The sequence below is a fragment of the Euprymna scolopes genome, chromosome 22 (assembly GCF_053919585.1).
Source record: "Euprymna scolopes isolate OS-2025 chromosome 22, ASM5391958v1, whole genome shotgun sequence".
Lineage (NCBI taxonomy): Eukaryota > Metazoa > Mollusca > Cephalopoda > Sepiida > Sepiolidae > Euprymna > Euprymna scolopes.
The window spans coordinates 26,115,580-26,135,101 of NC_136503.1; positions in this window are offsets into that span (position 1 = coordinate 26,115,580).

Genomic DNA, 19,522 nt, shown 5'->3' on the forward strand with positions numbered 1-19,522 from the left:
CTGACAAAAATTAAGTTGTCGTAAAACTGGTTAGCCTAATAAACAAGATGTGTTTCGGAATAAAATAACTCCAAACGAGTTGGTATGTCTTAATACAAACGACTTAAAACAGTTATATAATCGGCACAAATTTCTTTTTTACTAGCGGAGGAGGCGGAGCGCTCGTTTTTACCCAGTCATAAAATACGCTTAAATATGTTATTTTAATTTGTCAAGATTCCGTATATATTATTATAGAGTCGTGATTTCAAAAGTAAAAAAAAATGTATTTGGGTGTCATCAGCTAGAATCGAAACCCAAAGCAAAACTGTAGCATTCAAAGCTTTTGACGTTAACATTGTGCCAACCTGACACGCATATGAACTAAGTAAAATACATAAAGATGAATGTACAAAATGTATAACGATTTTTCGTCAATTTTTACCTATTTTTGACCTCTTAAAAACTCTTTTAACCGGCAAAAACCCATGAAAAATCCAATCATTTGAAGTTCCTAGCGCCGCTCTATGATTTTTAATTTCGGAGGGATAGGGTTTGAAAATATAAAGACAGACCGACAGAAAGACAGATAAACAGACAGGCAGACGGGAATAGTGTGTTCTATGAATTAGATTTCAAGATTACATAACAAAAAAAAAAGAAAAAGAAAAAATACCACGCCCCGAATAATAATAAATCTAATAAATGACTATTTTTGAACAGGTTTTGTATTTCGTTATTCCATTCCCTATAATAAGATAAGATTTCATAAAACACATGTGCGAGGGTTGTTCCAAAAGTGAAGTCAATTATCTTTTTAATTCAACATGTTGAATAACTACGAAGACAGGACTGTTACTATTAAAACAAGCGACCTTTTGTACTCCAAAATTTTTTTTTTACATAGTCACCACCATTCTCAATGAACTTTTGCCAGAAATTCCATGACGTATTTCTGCTTCTGACGCACGTATATGACAGGAGTTGCTTCCTTAGAGCCTGACACTATAAATATCTGCAACAGAGACATAAACTTATTAGATCATGGATGCAAACGTTTAGTTATCATAATTATGCAGTATGATTCATTCGGGCCCCAAAAAATCGGAGGGATTATTTTTGAATCGCACTCGTATTAATAGATTGTTTAAAATAGGTCTTGTATTTTTGCGCACGATAACTGAAAAGGAGTTGGCATGCTATGGAACAAGTGAATTAATTACCGTATCCCGGCTATTAGCTAACTGCAAAATGGTGGATATGTTTTAAAACCGAATTAAAACGAGATTATGAATCTATTTAAATATCTGCTTGTCTTTCGGCATAAGACGACCGCATATATGATAAGCCATAACATGAAATATTAAACAATAAAATAATTGTTTTAAATTAATGATCAATTTAGAGATAAGATAACGTAACAATAATTCATAAAAGCGGAGATAGTGATATTAAAATGATTAATACATACTTTCAAATAGTTGCTGTATTTCGACATTACGTGGCACGAAAAGAGAGACATTAAAAGATTTGAAAAATCATCTTTTTTTGTTACTATTTTTTCGCCCCAAACCTGGCACAGTGCCACTTTGACTTAAAGAGTTATTATTAGGAACCGTACCTACAGGGGTACTCTGCAGGGAGTTCAGCAGCTAGATGTTTGTTCAAATGACAATTCTTTATGAGAGTACAGTTAGGGAAGCAGATGTTCGGGAGGGAATTCCAATATTAAACAGTCGAGGGAAGAAACTATTTGAGAAAAATGCTTTCCGGCATCTGTGAATCTCTACAGTTTAGGGTTGAAATTTTGCTGCTTGCCGGATGTAATTACATCGAGGACTGATAAGTTCTTATATTTGTGAAATGGAGACAACTCTCAAAGTCATAGTATGTATTGACAAGGACATAAAATGAATGGAGAATCATTCTGAAAAGTTATTGTATTACGGCATTAGATGACCATAAAAGAGTGTGAATGCCCTCATAAAATAATTAATATAATTGATGAATCCTCAGGAAATCATAAAAGGACTTATAGATGATGCTAACACATTAAAATGTGATGCATACTTTCAACTAGATGGTGTGTTTCGAGCTATGATTACACCGAAAGTGTTCATATACATTAACAACGACAACCCTAAAATAGTCGATACTGCCTAAGCAAAATATATTTATCAGTTGACGATTCGTTTTAATTAAGTCAACATAAAAAGGGTGATATACGATAAAGCAAGCACATTACAAAGATTTAATAATCAATTCTCAGATTATGTTTCGGACTTTATTGAGACGAGTATTGAGAATGTATATTATTTGACTTATCTGAATTACTGTTCTAATCTTGTATGTCATCTACACAACGTTTCGACCGATCTCACCTTTTTGGGATCCGTCTCATCGAACTCAGGAATCTTTATGCCGAACTCGGTGATCAGTGTGAAAGCTACGGCATTCTGTTTGAAATCCTGTACAGATTCCCGAGTTCGAAAAGATAACCTTAAAAAATGGCGTGGATAACATTATTGGGAAAATTGTGAGGATAACATCGGAGATCAGAACAGTGGTCCAAATAATCCAACCAATAAACAAAGTCAATTCATGAGCCGTTTCACTTGTTAATAAATTTACCGAATTTCCATTACTAACGATTACTTTATTGCTCAACTGACTAGTGTACACACTTAACCCTTATCATCGAGTGGTCTCTGGACCTTGATAAGTGGTTATGTCTATGTAAAAAAAAAAAATCAGTTGAGTCGTCATATGTTAAACTTCATCATTTCAAATCAATTTTGTGTCAGGCAAAAGCGGGTGGAACTCATGAGTAATTTCCAACTGTATTCTACATACCAGCTGCATTGAAGATTTAACTTTCAACTTCCAGAGAATTTCCCTTACAACTGTACTTTATCTGTTATGTCACGTGTCCTAGGTGATACTCAAAATATAATGTCTTTAACACTAGAAACCAGACTAATTCATACATTTATTCAAATATGTACATAAACTCTTTTCGAGTTATCCACTGTCAAATTACATAGTGAAATTACCTTCCTGCTTCCTGTTTTGCTGACTGTACCAAGATGCAAAAGGTTAATTAATGTGAACAACTCCCCACTATAGATGCCCCTAATTCACATTATGTTTTATTTGTGTTTTATCTTGTTAGAGATTAACAAACTTTTTAAAATGTTTGTTTTTGTTTTTTTGTTATCTTTTCATTAAAATGGAAACAAAATAAATAATATATATATATATATATATATATATATATATATATAATAGGACAAAAGAGAATGAAATGAAGACACAAAACTATATATAGGTAGATATAGAATGGATCATTTATTGAATAATGGAATACAGGCAAAATTTGGGGGATAGAAGGGACTCTTTATGCCAGGGCATTTCGAAGCCTAAAGCTCATCAGAAGAGTAGAGAAGGTGCTAGGTAGCATGGTGGGGATGCGGCGTCTAGCGTAAGGTTCGTTAGGGATGAAAACGATTAAGAGGAATTATAGAGTGTTGGGGGAAGCTTTAATGAATTCTAAATAAATAAGGAGAAGCTCCAATAATTACTGTTGAATTTGGCATTATCCGTATAAGTCTCCTTTTGTGGAATTGATCTTTCTCTTTTCTCTTTTACTTAAAGCTATATATATATATATATATATATATATATATATATATATATATATATATATTGTGTGTCTATTTGATATGCAATAAAAAAGAGAAACAAAACTAATTACAGTGTCATTTAAAACAGTGTGTATTTCTATTTAATATGCAATTAAAAATGAAATAATAGATTTTTTTCAAATAAGAAAATGTTTTGGAAGTGGAAAATTTAATACATTATATTTCCCACATTTTGACTTGCGATCTTCCCAGTCACCCTCGGGGACAGTTATTGAACAATCATTAGTTTGTATGGATATAAAGAGTGTAGAATTATTCTGACTGTTTGATCATACAATCCCAAGGCCACAGCATATTTGAGAGCTGAACGTGTAGGAAACTGATTAAAAAAAAACTTTCACAGCTTAAATACTGCGTTCGACCGCTTCGTGGCCTTCTAGGTGGCTCTCCTTTAACTGCCGAACCTGTAGCTCTAGAAACTTGCAACCCATAGCTGTATTGATTTTCTTTCTAGAACAGCATCATGCCGTCCTAACTTGTAATGAACTCGGAAAGCTCTCTCTCTCTCTCTCTCTCTCTATCTCTCTCTCTCTCTCTCTCTCTCTTACAGTTACAGATTCGCTATTCTTCAAAAAACATTTTTATATTAATAGCACGATGTGCACCAGTCCAAACCATATTGCTGATGAGGGTATCTGAAAATAAAGGTCAAGTTATTAGATAAATGAAAACATCATCGGCATTTGCATGAGTTCATTAGCAACACATAATTGAAAGTTTAAAATGTTGGAGATGTTTCTTCGACAGCCTGTATTATTTGATAAAAAAAACAAACTTACGTTACATTTCCCCTCTATCATGATTTCGCATTTCGTTTCAAATCGCACATGTTGATAGTAGCTTTGTCCACAATTACGTCGTTAGTAGCTTCATTTATAAACTTATGAGTTTGTGGCGTAGGCTCTGATTCAATTGTTTTTGCTATAATGTCTAACTGCTAGTTTTCTCAAATAACTTTAATATTTTATAACTGGTGTTGTGTAATGGGTATCAAACGATCATATGTTGTATTTGGAGAGGTGGATTGGCACCAATACAGATATATTACATAGTCAGTGATAATAGAATGATATATATTGTTCTCCAAACGGCACCGGATAAACGTATAAATTGTATGCATTGTTGTTTAGCTAGAGGATATGATATCGACGAATAAACTGAGTCATGTTGTATTGGAGAGTTATCACACGGGTATATATTACAGTTCATTTTTTTTATGAGAAGAATAATATATGCTTTATACTTTTCTTTCTTCAAGAGTTCGTCTATATTCACTGCTGAGCTCCATGATGAAACCTGAAATGACCAACACCATAAACAATTGAGACCTCTCTTCTTTCTTCTTTTGTGAAACCACAGAACAACACTTTATATTTTAAAAATATAAATCTATTTCAGCTGTCTCAAATGGTCTTCACAAAGAGTCTGCATTTCGTGTCTACATACTTGTTTTTCACAGCATCGCTTCCTGGCTTGGAGCACGTCTGTTCATTCCCGTAACCAAACTCAAACTCTTCTACTGACTAAATTTTCCGACCTCTTGACTCGTTACGTCATCATTAAAAAGCACATATCTCTTGACGTGCGACTTTCCCACGCATGCCTGCCCAAAGTCATTTTGTTTATTTAACCTAGCTAATTTATATAAACATCCTCAGCTAAAACCCATTCCTACACTTTATTCTTTAAACAATAAATAACTCCCAATATAAACTATTCTAACAATATCATTGAATACATAGATAAATATATAAATAGATAGACCGATACCAGTTTTATATAACGTTATTATCTAACACGGGGAGAAAAAAAAACTAAATTAATTGATGTTTCTGTCCATGATATATGTATACCGTTTAAAACATGCGATTTGACAAAAGTAAACCGAACCAAAATCTATTACTCATGTAAACTTTTAAAATGCATTATCTACATGTATTTACTTTTTTCAAGTGAAAATAAAGCGGTGTATAATACTATTAAATGTTTGGAGAAAACTATTTTTTCTAAAAATCCAAATTTACTCATTTCTGAGAAAAATAATATCGGCTATAAAATGTTTATATACTTATTTGTTTATTTTAATTTTACTATTTATTTAATTCTATTTTTCGAAATTTACATTTCCATCTACTGAGATGTTTTAAGTTTAAAGATCCTAAAAGTATTTTATTAAGGATTCTACCGCCCTTTCACTTTTTATTTTCTACAATATTCATGTACATACATGGTTTGTATATATGAACGAAATATCATTAAATTTTTAACGTAGAAAAATATAAGGGACAATCTAAATTATTATTGAGTCTATCTCCCCCCTCTCTCTATCTCCCTCTCTCTCTCGCTCTCTCTCTCTCTCTATATATATATACAGAGAGAGAGAGTAAGAGAGAGAGAGAGAGAGAGAGAGAGAAAGAGAGAGATAGAGATAGATAGATAGATAGATACTTTCTTTTTTTGCTAGATATGAGGCATTTTACCGGTCACTGCAACCGAGTGAAATGATGGATGAATGTCTGGCATCCAGTAGAATTCTACATCCTCAGCAAAATTAATAAATATTCACACACACACACACACGCACATATATATATATATATATATATATATATATATATATATATATATATATATATATATACGAGGGGCTTGCAACAAGTAATGCCCCTGACTCACTTCCCATAGCAGGAGAGCAACGAAACTTGGCTCAGTTATTAGTCTTACTATACATAGGAACCACCCAGAGTTATGCATTTCTCCCATCGTTTGATGCAGTACTGGAGACTGTTTTTGTAGAACACCCCAGGTGTTTCCCCCAACCACGACGTGACTTCAGAAATAAAGACTGCATCATCTGGGAAACTTCAAAAACAACTTCATGGCTGGGAAGAGGTGAAAGTCAGATGGTACAAGGTCAGGGAAGTAGGGAGGATAGGGGAGAATTTCAAAACCACTCGCCCGTGCTTCTGATTTGGCGACATGCGAGTTGTGAACCAGAGCGTTGTCCTGCAGGAGGAGGGTACCTTTGCTGATCTTGCTCCGCCTCATGATTTTAATAGCTTCCCTTAATTTTCTCAAAAGTCAAGCATAATAGGCTCCTGAAATTCTGGTACCCTTTGCCAAGAAATCTGTCATCACTACTCTGTCCTGGTTCCAGAAGACTGTGAGCATGACCTTGCCAGTAGAGGGCTGCACCCTTGCCTCCTTTGGAGGTGGTGAGTCCAACTGCTTCCACTGCATTGACTGGGCTTTGGCCTCTGGATCATAGTGATGGACCCAGGTTTCATCCTGTGTAACCAGTCTTTTGAAAACCTTTGACTCATCTTCTTAGCACATCTCCAAATTAATCCTCGAGCACTCGACGCGTTCTCGCTTCTGGAATGGTGTGAGCAACCTGGGAATCCATCTGGCAGACACTTTATGCATATGCAAATGGTTATGAATGATAGTTTCCACAAACTCTGTACTGATCTGGACATCTTGGGCTATTTGGCGAATAGTAATGCGCCGATCTTCCAAAATGGCACCCTCAATTTGACGGACAGATGCCTCATTAATGGCAGAAGTGAGGCGACTAGGTATGGGAGCTGTTTCCACAGACTTTCGGCCATGTTTGAATTCACGATGCCAGCGTTTTACAAGGTCATATAATGAGGCATTACCACCATAAGTTTCTTTCATTTCATCAAAAGTCTCCTGTGGTGTGCGTCCTTTCAAATACAAAAACCGGATCACTGTTTGACATTCAAAAGGCTCCATTTCACACCTGACTCAGTTTCAACACTTGTAAAAGAGAAACCACAATTAGTTCAGAGCTGTAATTTGCCACATAATCCGTAGACATATAAATCATTGCACATGCAAAATGTCAGCAAGATCATACTACTGGAAGTGAGTCAGAGGCATTACTTATTGTACGCCCCTCATATAGGATTGGTGAATCTCTCGACAAAGGCTTCCTTTCTAGGGCAATTGCTCTTGGCATATCAAAGGCCTTCGATAAGGTACGGCAGAAAGACCTACTTCACAAGATTTCCAGTTACGGTATAACTGGAAATGTTTCTCAATTATTAAATCATTTCTCTCTGACTGGCCCATAAGAGTAGTGGTTGATGGGCAGAAATCAGAAACCAACAGTATTAATGTTGGTGTTCCTCAAGGGTCCATCCTGGGCCCAACTCTCTTCCTGATCTACATCAATGATCTCCCAAAACCCATATTTAAATTATTCGTTGACATCTATGCTGATGAGACGACCATCTATAGCAACACATCAAAGGCTGTAAATGACAAAGTTCTCTCTGATTCTCTCTCCTCTGATCTTGAGCGCGTGGTACAATGGGGGAAAAGGTGGCTGGTTTCTTTTAATGCATCTAAAACAAAGCTTCCATCTTTACATCATCAACGCTCTGATCCCCATCTGGCATCAATTGAAATGAATTGCTCTCATCTTGAGGAGGCTCCATCTTTTGACAAGCTTTTAGGATCGACCTTTACTCCTGATCTTAAATGGAACACGTACATCGAATCTGTTGTCAAGATCGCTGGAAAAATGGTGGGATCTTTCTACCGCTTCAGTAGATATCTTACTGCTAATGCAAGTCTCTATCAATATAAAAGCCAAGTGCGACCAAGGATGGAGTACTGCTGCCATATCTGCGCAGAAGCTGTTAAAAACAGTCTGTACTGCCTTGAAAATAGACTTCGTGACTTAGTAGGGGATGCCTTTTCTCTTCACTGCAACCTCTCTCCCACAGAAAGGACGTTGCGAACCTGTCTTTGTTTCATCGTTATTTCCATGGGAAGTGCTCGTCTGAGCTCCAATCTCTGGTTCTTCCTCGGAAATCCATTACGAAAAACACCCGTCTAGCTGAAACCACTGTCAGTAATTTCCCCACTCTTTATCTGTGCCTGAAACAAAACGTAGATTCCATGAACAAAGTTTCTTTCTTAGAAGTGCACGCCTGTGGAACTTTGTTCCGTTTGCCTGTTTCCCACCTGAATACAACTTGGATGTCTTCAAGACCCACATAAAAAAGTTCCTAATGAATCGCCCCCTTGCGTAAGACACTATCAGATCTTTATTACTAGCGATTACTAGGATATTATTCTATTGATTACTGTACACGCAATAACCCTTATCCCCTAGTGGCCTCCGGGCCTTGATAAACGGTGACTTTCTTGTAATATACATATATATATATGTATATATATATATATATGTATATATATATATGTATATATTTTATAATATAAATCTGAACGTGTGTGTGTGGTCACGAATAGGCTCCTATATGGTTGACTATTTAAAGAAATGGTTTCATATAATGATAGAAGATGTATCGAGGATCAGAAATGGGTATGTTTGATCTGGCAGAACGGTAGTTCATAAAAATTGTGGGGTTTGCGTTCGCGCCTGGTCCCCAAAGTATGGAAATAAAAAATTAAAAAAAAAAAAGTTTACAAGGGTGTTTGATATAGATGTATATAATAATACTTTGATAAGTATGTTTCAACTTAAATAGGGATGGTGTAATAAAATTGTGGGGTCTGCGTTCCCGCCTGTACTCCATGGAAATATGGCACAAACTTTAACAAAGACTTTTTATATCTATTTGCGTAAGTATACTTTGATAATTATGTTTCAGTTTGAAGAAATATGGTATAATAAAATCATTGGGTGTTCGTTCGCGCCTGACCTCCATAGAATGTAAATATGTCACAAAGTTTAGCAAGGTTTCTTAAAAGGTGTGAGGGTCCAGAATAACACCTTAACTTTAATCTTAATTCACGTTAGCTTTTATTTATATTTTTGAGTTTAATCATATTGTTTCGAATAAATTCACCTCATAAATTCACGTTCTTATTAAAGTGAAAGCCAAAAAAAAAAGTCGGAACTTTAGACAATTCTCGACACAAATTTTGCATAACTCTGTTTTTTTCCTTCTCCACTTGCACGTTGCACCCTTTCGAAAATAGATAGATAGATAAATAATAAAAAAATAAGACCGTTACTTGTTATCGTGTCAAAAGAAGGAAAAAATCCTGCTCACGTTATGTTGTGTCTTTTAAAAAAAACATTTACATATCCTTTTTATTTTTATTTATATATCTATTTAAGCTTTTTTGTCCATATACTAGGAGGAATTCAGTTGATTGCAACCTTTTCTACGTGTTCTTTACATTACAATAGTACAACCCTGAATCCGACGGCGGAAAATTACACCGTTCAATACTGTAAAACTGAAACGAAGTTGTTCTGCTTGAAAAGGGTGCCGTTTTCTTCTTATTACTATTTATATCGATTCTTTGCTTAAAAAACTAAAGTAATTACGGGTTTACTTTTTTTAATATCCCATTTTGCTGTTTCGAATTATTTTACTAAAGTAATATTTTCATCGAACCGAAATTGAAACGAAATTTGAGGCGATAACTACTTAAATGAATTTTTATATAAACTACACATGCCATAATCGAATATTCCTCAAGCACAAAAGAACGGAAAACATAAAAATATGTTTATAAATATTCCTTACGTTGACGGAACTCTCTTAAATTGTTAACATAAGAATGCTCAGGTGCCCCTCCTACAAATTGAAAACGGGACGTTCCTTTTCAAAATCGCTGCGATTTTGATTTATTTTTAAACCGGTTCGTGAATTAAAAAAAAAAATATTACAAACTACTTAAAATACAAACTAATGCATTTTTTTTTACCATAAAAGTAACTTTTATTGACTATGGTAACATTTATTTCTTGTATATTTCTTATTATTATTTATATAACATTTTAATATATATTATTATATATATAACATATATACATACATATATATATAATGTATATATATATATATATATATATATATATATATAATTACAACACGGTAGAGTCTGAATATATAGTTACTTGGTAGTTTTAGACATTTAGATCTGCTTTAAAGCTCCACTGCGCACTAAATTCCTGACCAAATTTTAAACAATGATTGCAGTTTATAGATCACCTTCTCAGCTATATCATGAAAACAAAATTCAATTTCGTTCGGTAAAACAAAAGTTATTATGAATTGTCTGGTGTTCAAAATCGTAAAAATTTGAAAGGGGGTGCTTCAGCAACGACTGTTGTTACTAATTCACTGCTGTCGCGAAAAAAGAGAAGTAACATGTGAAACAGAGATAATGAAAGCATGAAAGGGAGATAATTGGGTGGGTTTCATTGAAAGCAGACAAGTGCCATATAAACAATAAGATTGACATTAAACAAAGAACAAGTGAATTTATTGGAAGCCTGGACAAATCATGGATTACAATAGAAAAATGTGAGTCTGAAAAGTAATAAGGTTAAGCTTAAACATGGAAAAGTAAAGACCTAGTTGTTAAAACTGAAAAAGAAAAGGAAAATATATTTTAGTAAAAAATATAATAAATTTATAACTTAAAATATTGCAGCATTAAGAATTTTAAAAAAAAATTGATTTATAACTTATATAATCAATTTTTGAATGCTGTAATATTTCAAGTAATAAATTTATTATATTTTTTTACTAAAATTTCTTGTCCTTTTATTTTCCAGTTTTAACAACTAGTCCTTTACCTTCCCATGTTTAAGCTTAACCATATTACTTTTCCTGCTCGATTTTTTCCATTTTCATATATATATATATATATATATATATATATATATATATATATATATATATATATATATATATGCACACACATATATATATATATAGGTATACATTATTAGAATTGAACAAATGTAAGCATGAAAATTCTTATTAAAGGTTAGATATATTTTTAATAACAAGTTTCGAGTCAATACAGTATATTTGAAATCAACCTAAAACTATATCCGCTTGTGTTAGATGGCAAAACTATGCTAAACATAATAGATAAAAAACAACTTATATCCCGTGAGATTTACAAAATTGTTATCTTCCTTCATAAAAATGAGGATTTTAATGAATAATATAACAACTATCGATACGTTGAGTTTTTTTTTTGTTTTATAATTCTTTCTTTTTTGTTGTTTTTGTTAATCCCAATCCTCATATTAAATGTCATTCGATATGCTAAAGCGAGAGTTTAGCCACGGGCAGATGTCGGGTGGTTTTTATTCAAAATATTTAATGGCCGAAGCAAAACTAGTCTGCGCTTCAATATCGCATGTTTTATTAAATGACTAGTCTAGGTGCCAGGCGTTGCCCGGGTGTTTCGAGCTGTGTGTTGAGCAAAAAAAAAAAAAAAAAGAAGAAAATGTGGCAGTAGGCAAAAAAAAGAACGTGAAAAAAACACCGTTGCGTACATCGCCAAACCGGAAGTGGCGAAGGTTTTAATAAAGGCTAGTCAATTGAAAAGAGGGGATTACTTTCGAAAATATCGGCAAAAAAGCGACCCCCTCTATGAAGAAAACTGCCCAGTTATGGGTGAAGGAATTAATCTTTTTAGCCAATTTTTCTATATTTACTGTCCGAAATATCGAGCTTCAAAACGATACCAATCTGGTGAAAATCCGCCACATCTCTCGAATGTTTTAGGCAGACATACAAACAGACTAACATACATTTACATAGACAGGTGAGATTTATATTGAAGACTAGCCTGGGTTCCCGGCGTTGCCCGAGTGTTTGGCGGTGGATGTGTGTTGAGCAAAAAAAAAAAGTTGTAGAAGGCAGGCAGGCTCGAACCCGTGACTCGAAGGCGGAAATGAAAGTTGAGATGTGTGCAAGGGTGTTGGCTGAACAAAAAATTTTTAAAAAATTTCAAGCGCAAAAAAAGTGAAAGTAGGCAGGCAGGCTCGAACTCGGACCGCGAAGAAGGACATGAACGTGAAAAAAAAAACCCCGTAGTGCGTTAGCTGTTGCGCTAATCTCCAAACCGGAAGTAACGTATGTGTAAATTAAGGCTGGAAAATCGACAAGAGGTGATGGCTTTTTAAAATATCGGCGAAAAAAAACGACTCCTCCCAGTTTAGTGTAAAGGAATTAACTTTTTTGGCCAATTTTTCGATATTTGTCGTCAGATGGGCCAAGCTTGTAAATGATAGTTTTAGGCAGACATACAAGCATACATATATACTTGCATTTAAACAAACAGGTGAGATTTATATCATAGATAGCAGAAAATGTTACTCTCAATAAGTTGTCAAACAGACACAATATTAAAGATTGAATATCACACCCGGATATAGCATCACGTATCACTCTACATAAAAAAAATGTGACATGTTTAAATAAGATACGATTAGTTCTATTTTTTGTTGTTAAGAACATAAGGCTAAAACACTCGCCAATAGATGTTATTGAGATGACAAGATTGATAATAAAATGATGATGAATCTGATGAGAGGATTTAAAGTTTTCATATATCACGTATACCCTAACCCATACTAAAAAAAAAAAAAAAAAAAAAACAGCCAGGCTAAAAACAGCGTTTTCCCCCATTTGGGAGACACTTCGCTTATGGAATGTGAGGGCGAAAAGATAAAATACGAACATTGCGAGAGTCACAAGGTTGACCAGAAATAAACCCAATGTTCATATTCTACTCTATATGGATTTGGAAATTATTGGAAGAAACAAAATAAAAAATGTAGCGTGCTTACTATCATTCTATTTTCGTATTTATGAAAAAAACACGCATAAATTAAGTCTGATATCCATCTTGCTACATACACTAACCAAATCCTGAAATATAACAAAATATAACCCTAACCCTAACCCTAATCAAATCCTGAAATATACCACAATGCAGAATAAAAGGTGTCTGTGCCTAAAAGAAACATCTGAGGACCATTGTCGACAGATTCTCCTTTGATAGTTAAACTATTGACTCTGTTAGACACTTGATGCATTTTAATCGCATGAAGAATATATTTAACAGATCCGTTGCCTTTCATACAACGAGACGCAAGTCATAGTTCACCTATGCATGGAATCTAATAGGTCCTGCTCTATCGGTCAAACTCCAAATTGTTTCCCTAATAGCGTTTTATCGCGTCACAACTTGTTTTACAAGTATGTTTTTGGAATATGCTCTGGTGATTCATAGCACATGCCTACTCGACGTACATACCCCCGGCTAACCTTAATACTTTACTTTCACTGTTGAGTTCCTTTAATTCCGGAAAAACTTCCATTCTAAATGTTTCTTTCCTTTGACTGCCAGACTTTGACATTTTTTCTCTTCTTCCCCCTTTCCCTGACTGTATTAATTTGCAGAAGTTTAAATGTAATGAGAACAGATATTTACCTGTTCAACTCCCCACACTCCTCTGTTAGACACGATTGCAGGCAGATGCCCATTACTTTGGAAGTGGCAATATATTGTTCCGGAACTGTTTGTTTTTGTCCCGTTTCTTGTATATAACGTAGCTTCAGGATTCCATGTAGAGATTAAACACGGAGGTTTCTCTGTAGCTTAGTTGCCACTAAGAACCCAAGCCGGTGTTTTACAAATAGGACTTTTATTTTGAAATGTATGCAAGCATTTCGGTTTCAAATCATATGCGTTGAACTGATGAGCCCAAATGAGGGGAAAACTCGAGTCTTGGACTTGCGGTGTGTTAGCTTCCATGGCTCGTGGGCGCTGCGACGTTGTTTAGCTGTGTAAATAATTATATCATCGTTCACATTCACAAAATTCTAATAGATTACCTGTTGAATAACATCGTCCTAGCAAGTGTGTGAAAATCCTACTTGTGAGATATCAGCTGTCGTTCTCACCTCTTGTTTGAGACGAAGTATGGTTTATTCTACAGTCGGATTTCGCCACAGTTTGCTTGATCTGTGGTAACTAATAGACTTTCTTGTGTGTGGCGCGGTTGCTCAGGTGGCGGGAATCTCGCCTCGCAAGCAACATTTTCGGATGTATTCAGTTGATGAGCATAGATGAGGGGGAAAACATGAGTCTTAGACTTTTAGTTTGTTAGCTTACATGTCTCATGCGAGCTGCGATGTTTTTTAGTTGTACAATAGATATTGTTGTTAATAAATTCTATTTTTGATCCTTTTCAACATCCGAATAACGGTTTTACCTTCTAGCAGGAACAAGTTGATGAAATCGCCATATTAATCGTACGTCCGAGTACTTTTCAATCCGTCTGGATTAATCGCCAGGGATAGATTGATCGAACTGGTTTTGAACAATTTATATATAGCATCAAATGAAATAAAGACGAAACATTGATGAACACATAACCTAGTTTGTTCCTTATATATATATATATATATATATATATATATATATGTATATATATGAGGAACAAACCAAGTTATTTGTTCATCACCATTCACCGTTTCGTCTTTATTTCATTTCAGTTATACATCCATATTTGAATTATAACAGATATATTTTTTCAAAAAGAATATGAATCGCATCATATTAAAAATCCTCTTTTCTATTTATTTAGAAAGAAAATACAATTTTCTTATATATGGGTCGTAGAATTGCATTCACTAGCAAAAGATCTAGATAATTTGCATATTCTTTTAAACATTCATTTTAATTAATTCTCTATTAGTTTTTTCGGTTTTCTTATGGAATGATCATCTTTAGTAAACTATTACGTGTAATTATATTCATGCAGATATTCTACATGATTTATACTTGCATAATATTTGCATAAAAAGTGTACAGTAAACACAAAATTGTTTCCATATATATTAATCTATACGTATATATTTTTGTTTTTCTATCTATCTATCTATCTATCTATCTATCTATCCATCTATAAAAGTGAACGTGTCTGTATATATGTGTATCTGTGTACATTTCTCTACGCAATAATTCTGTCAATTTTTAGTCTACAGACTCGAAATTTGATATACAGGGTACTGAGATTTAGGAAAATCGATGTGATCGGTTTTTGGCCAGATATTTGGCGATTAAGGGATCAAAGTTCAACGATTTGACCTTTGAGAACTCTACCAAACTCCTCCGACAATTTTGGGTCTACGCACTTGAAATTTTAGATATAGGTTCCTTGGACATGGAGCTAACTTAATAACTTGATTTGAGCCCAAAACAATGAATGTTAAGGGGTCATAATAGGGGTCAAAGTTTAAAAATATTGACCTCTACGGTCTCTTCCAAATTACTCAAACAATTTCTGGTCTAAATATTTGAAATTTTACATAAAGGGTATTCAGAGATAGGGCACTCTTTTTCATCAGTTTGGGTCGAACATTTTTAGTGACCAATATATAAATGTATGTATGTATTTGTGTTTGCATGTCTGCCTTAAACTTTCAATAGAGGTGACGGATTTTTCAAAGAGCAGTATTGTTTTAAAGTTCGACTTTTAGTACGACAAATATCGAAAAATTGGCTAAAAACATTAATGTCTTCCCCTTCAACTAGGCACTTTTCTACAGGGGGGCACTTTTTTCGCCGATATTTTTTAAAGTTATCCGCTCCTTTAGATTGTCGCTCCCGGTTTGGCGGTTGTCGTAACAGTATAAACGTTAGGTTTTACCCCGTTCTTTTCCTTCTTTGCGGTACGGGTTCGAACCTGCCTTCTTACTACTTTTTTTTTTTGCTCAACATACACAGCCAAACACCTGGGAAACGCCGGGCCGAAATGCTAGTATATATATATATACGCCTATAATTTTTTTTTCTTTTGTGTGTATTGATATTCATATTAAAATTCCTCTTTTCTACTTATTTGAAAAAAAATACAATTTTCTTATATATGGTTATGGAATTGCATTCACTAGAAAAATATCTCGCTAATTTGCATATTCTTTTAGACATTCACTTTAATTAATTCCCTATTAGTTGCTTCGATTTTCTAATGGGATAATCATATTTAGTTAACTATTACGTGTAATTATATTTATGCAATTATTCTACATGACTTATACTTGCATAATATTTGCGTAAAAAGTTTATAGTAAACACAAAATTGTTTCCATATATACTTATGTAGACGTATATATTTTTGTTTAACAAATTTTACCTACCAAACTCCTCCTAGAGTTTTTCGTCTACAGACATGAAACTTCATATATAAGGTGTTTGAATCCATGCAAAACTTTAGATTTGAGTTTTAGCCCAGAACAATTGGTGCAAAAGTGTGAAAATTAAAAAAAATGAAATTTGCCAGGTGAAGGTCGAATGCCGGCATTACAAATGCATGACGTAGTAGCTATTAATTCATGTTTAAATTTTTAGTATTGCAGTAAACATGTTTTCATAGCCCATACATTGACAGCAGAGGCAAAATAAATCGTGAGCTGAACGTTTTGGTTTAGATTCTCGGTGGTGGCGCATGAGTCTGTTTTGTTTTTCTAAAAACTTTTTGAAGCATTACTATATATTGCATCCAATCTGTCTATCTATCTATCTATCTATCTATCTATCTATCTATCTATCTATCTATCTATCAATCTATAAAAACGAAAATTTCTGTCTGTCTTTTCTCTATGGTAGTTAAGGAGGACTATTATAGAGAAAGGCATTACTTTACATATTCACAATTTTTTATATATACATATGCACATGGACAGTACATAGGGTCCGAGCAAAGCCGAGCGGAACTGCTAGTGATGTTATAAAAATAAAATAAATTTAAAAAATATTACTCTTATTCTTACCATATATGTATTTGTATATATATATATATATATATATATATATATATATATATATATATATATACACATACATATATATATATATTAATTTAGTAAACTGTATATTTGTTTCATTGGTTAATCATTTCAATAATTATACAACATTTCAGGATGTTGCTCCTATCTGTAAAGTTTATTTTATTAATGGTACTTTCTTTTTAGTTTTTATTAGTAATATTTCTAGTATTTTAAGTTGTTATTTATTATTGAGCTGTTGAAAAGGGCATTTGAATTCAGAAACTACTTTTTTTTATTTATTCAATTTTCACCCCAAACAAGATACAGTGTAACTTAAAAGTAGGGGGGCACTCTCAGGGACATAAGTTGCAGGTGGATTATGAAGGGACATGAGCAGCAAGATATCTGTTCACATTACACTTGAACTTCTGCATGTCACTACAGTTGGGAAAGCAGAATCCAGGAAGAGAGATCCAAAGTTTAGCAGTTCTGGAGAAGAAACTATTGGAGTAGAAGGCTTTCTTACACCTATGGATCTCTACTGTGAATGGGTAGGATTTAGCTGCTTGTCGGGTTTGTCGGCGTATTTACGTCGAGGGGGCACAAGTGATTGTAGTTCATCAGAACATTCACCATTAAAGTACTTGCAGAACATACAGATCATCGATGGCACAGAGGCTGAAGCGTAGATGACAGTTCAGGAGCGATCAGGTTGGTGACTCTCTTTTGAACTCTATCCAGGAGTGAGAGACAAGTAGCAGATGCACCAGTCCAAATGTGATAACAATACTCCATACATGGGCGAATGGTGGTCTTATAGAGGTACAGGATACTTTCAGGTGTAAGTAGTTTTCTAGCACGGTAGAGAGAGGCTACGTTCTTCGCAGCAGCCTTGGCAATGCTCTCAATGTATCTATTTCAGTTCATGTTCCCTGTAAACGTTAGGCCGAGGATTTGAAAGGAAGTACTTTCGGGTAATGTGTTCTTGGCCATTGCTATTGGCGGTATCTTTTAATTATTGAAGGAAACAAGCTCAGTGTTTGCAGCATTGAATATGACCATCCATTTTTGTTCCCATTCCACTACAGATTTTAGGTCATCCTCTAGTGTTTCTACCATTTCCTTAAATATGTGTTCATTTGTTTTTCCCCAGTCTGTTATAGAGAGTGGTGTCATCAGCAAATATACCTATCCCCGAAACAATTTTATCAAGGAGGTCATTTATGAATATCAAGAATAATAAAGGTCCAAGCATACATCCCCTGAGGTGCTCCCATATTTATATCATATCGTTTTGATGTGCGACCGTCGAGGACAACCTGGATTTTTCTCTTACTTGAGAACGATTTAATTAAATTATATATTCTTCCAGTTATACCATATGATCTAATTTTCCTTAGAAAACCATCGTACTATACCCTGTCAAAAGCCTTAGATTTATCGAGGGCTACTGGTCTTCCCCACCTTATTTTGTCCAGTGAACGGTATATACGTTCAGAGATTACATTTAGGATATTTGCTGTGGAACGGGCTTGCCTAAATCCATATTGTTTGCCGGTAAGGAGTTTAGCAGCTGTAAGGTGATGGACTAGAGATTGATTAATTAAGGACTCAACCATTTTGGCGAAAAGGGGCGAGAAATTAATGGGTCAGTTCTTTCGCTAGAATTCTTGAAAACTGGAAAGCAAGATTCGTTAAGGCATTTGTTGAAATGTTTGGAGAGAACTGGAGCAACCTCAGCAGAGCATTTCTTTAATAGCACAGCCGAGATGAGATCGGGCCAACATGCTTTTGAGGTGTCTTGTTTTTTTATGATACCATGTACCTGAGAAGGTAGATTTTTAAATCATCTAGTGTGGCGTCTGTCCGCAAACGAAAGTCTGGGAGGGAGTGATATGCTGGCTCCAATGTGGAGTTTGAGGCAAACCGACTGGCAAGCAGGTTTGCTTTGTCGGTTGCCGTGCAAGCAACCTCATGATTGTTTGATAGTGGGGGAATGGTTTACTGTCCATTATTTACTACACTGTTGTAGATTTTCCAAAAATCACTGGTTCCTAATTTTACAAGCAGAAATAAATCATTGGGGATAGTGGGGCTTGCTATAGAATTTCTGTTTGGGAACGTATGCTTCAATTGCAGTTGTGAACCATTTAGTGGTCTCATTTGCGCACTGTTCAGCTGGAAGACAAAAGATATTTCCGCTTGAGGTATCTCCGATGAGATCACTGATGGCTTCCCTGT